Source organism: Montipora foliosa, chromosome 2 (genome assembly GCF_036669935.1).
Source record: "Montipora foliosa isolate CH-2021 chromosome 2, ASM3666993v2, whole genome shotgun sequence".
Classification (NCBI taxonomy): domain Eukaryota; kingdom Metazoa; phylum Cnidaria; class Anthozoa; order Scleractinia; family Acroporidae; genus Montipora; species Montipora foliosa.
In genome coordinates, this window is record NC_090870.1 from 58,066,055 (window position 1) to 58,068,554 (window position 2,500).

Below are 2,500 nucleotides of genomic sequence, written 5' to 3' on the forward strand. Positions count from 1 at the left end.
ATTTGCAAGTCATTTTGCACTTTGTCCCTTCTCAACAAAATCCGGCAGATTCTCCGTCTCGCATTCCCTCAGATCGGGACTGCACGCTTAGCCCTGCGTCTTGGCTCATTGTACAACGAGCATTGGGCCCACACACCATCGATCTTATGGCTACATCCGCAAATGTCCAGAAAGATTCTTCTGGCAGGGCACTCCCCTTTTTTGCACCGTCACCCTCACCACAGGCTCTCGGCGTCAACGTTTTCTCGCAGACTCTGTCTCTAACCCTCAGTGCGTATGCGTTTCCTCCGTTCGTGCTTGTCGGCCCCCTGATTAGATTCCTCACATCTCAAAGCTGCCCCTACACGATTGTAGTACCAGACCTTCGTCCAAGAAAATACTGTTGGCCGCTTCTCGTCTCGTCCTGGGTTGAGTCTCTCAAGCTGGGTTCCAAAGGAGATCACAACATTCTGCTTTTCCCGACAAATACCGGCGTTGAATCTAGGCCACTTCAATGGGACTTATGGGTATTCCGAATTTGCCCGGTTTAAATTCTTAACATAGAAGAGAACGCGTTTTCCTTTTATTCAGAGCTTTGGCCCTCGGTGTTTTATATTGTACTTATTATTTGTGTAATTCCTCATTAAAGTGCTTAAGCCCATTTGTTTTTGAATTTTTTTCTCTTTTTAGTCTCCCGCGAATGTTCCACGCATTTGGAAGCCTGCCTCCTCGTGTCCTGACTGCTCTTACGCCAACGACTGTGGTTTTAACTTTTGCCAAAATTGTGGATTTCAACCCGCTCCCCCTTCGGTCCCGTCTAGCACTGCCAGGGTTTCCCTTGATCTGCCTGCGATTGATCGCAGAATCTCCTGTCTTCAATCTGCCAGAGCTGCCAAACCATATGAAAGACAGAAATGTAAATTACATTTGGAACTGGAGTCCTTTTTGTCTTCTCTCCCTACCCCTAAGTCTCCCATCTCTGCTTCCCCAAAAGACCTCATCAGATTTCTCGTATGGAAGGACTCTAAGGGGAAAACCAAGATTCACGTGCCTAGCTGTCCTAATTTTGGCTCTCATTCCAAGCGGAAATGTAGCTGCCCCTCTAGATTGGCCGCTGGTACAGTTGATAGCACAATTGGGAAATTGCGTTCTATTTTTAATTCTCTTGGCCGGTCTGGCGTGTGGTCAGGGTTATCTCCTGGTAACCCAGCAGCTTATCCGTCTGTCAAGGAATACCTCGCTTCTATCTCCGAGGAACAAGCAAAAGCAAGAGTCTCGCCTCGCCAAGCCGTGCCTTTTTTCTTCGACAAGTTCTCTAAACTCTGCCATTACCTCTGTAAGCAGACATTTCTTCCATCCATATCCCCCCTGGAAAGGTACATCGTGAGCCGTGATCTGGCCTTCTTCTGCCTAGATTTCTACTCCGGTGACAGAGCATCTGACCTCGGCCGTGTTTTTACTAAAGAGGTTCTCCTGCTTCCTGGAAAACAAGGCTTATTGTTTCACCACAAGTTCGGAAAAACGCTTCGAGGAAAGGACTCCAATATCTTTGCTGTTAAGAAATGTCCTCATGACAGCATAGTCTGTCCCGTCGTAAACCTCACTACATATGTTAAGCTGGCTGACCTCATGAATATCAAACTTCGGGAGGGCTTTTTGTTCCGTGCCACTGACCCAAAGGGCCGCGTTTCCACAAAGCCTTTCCTTGGCTCTACCGTAGCTAACCGCCTACGCCTCCATCTCACGACTCTGAAACTTCACGAGGGCGAAACTATGCACAGTTTTAGGAGTGGTTGTTCCATAACCCTATCCCTCCTTGGTGCCTCAGATGACCAAGTGGCTAGACACGTTGGATGGAAAAGCGTGCAGACGGCTAAATATTATTCTCAAGTCCCCAAAGTTATGGAGTTGTCGCTCCCGGCTTCTCTTCTTGCCCAGGGCTCTGTTAAGGGGAGGGACAATATTTCCCCTGCAGAATCGCTGGGGGCCGAGTTTCGAGCTCGTAATAATCTCGAAGGACTTTCCCTCGCTTTCCCTTGAAACATTGTATCTATCTTCCCCTTTTTGAATAAATTGAGCTTCTGAGATTGGGAGGAATGTGAGTCTCTTAAAAGTATATGTTGGGTTATTTGCGGCAATTTGTGCTTAAGTAAGAAATTATTATCGCCCATATCTTAGTATCTTTGCGTGTGCCATAGAGGTGCAGCATTACAATGAAAATTCTACTACTATTTTCATTGATATGATTGCGCCGAATTGGCCACGCGCGATACGTAAATTAGCACGCGTTTTCTCTAGAGACCATCGTAATACCCATGGGTATTGAGCAGAGTATTTATTCGACCTCAACACTTGTAATCGCCCTGTTATGCGTTCATGCCCCGAGAGGTCGCTACAGAGCACCCTTGTCCCACCCACCTCCCCTCAGCGACGGAAACCTCCATCCTGCTGCACTTCTTCGCATGCGCGGAAATTATTTTCGCCCATATCTTAGTATCTTTGCGTGTGCCATAGAGGTGCA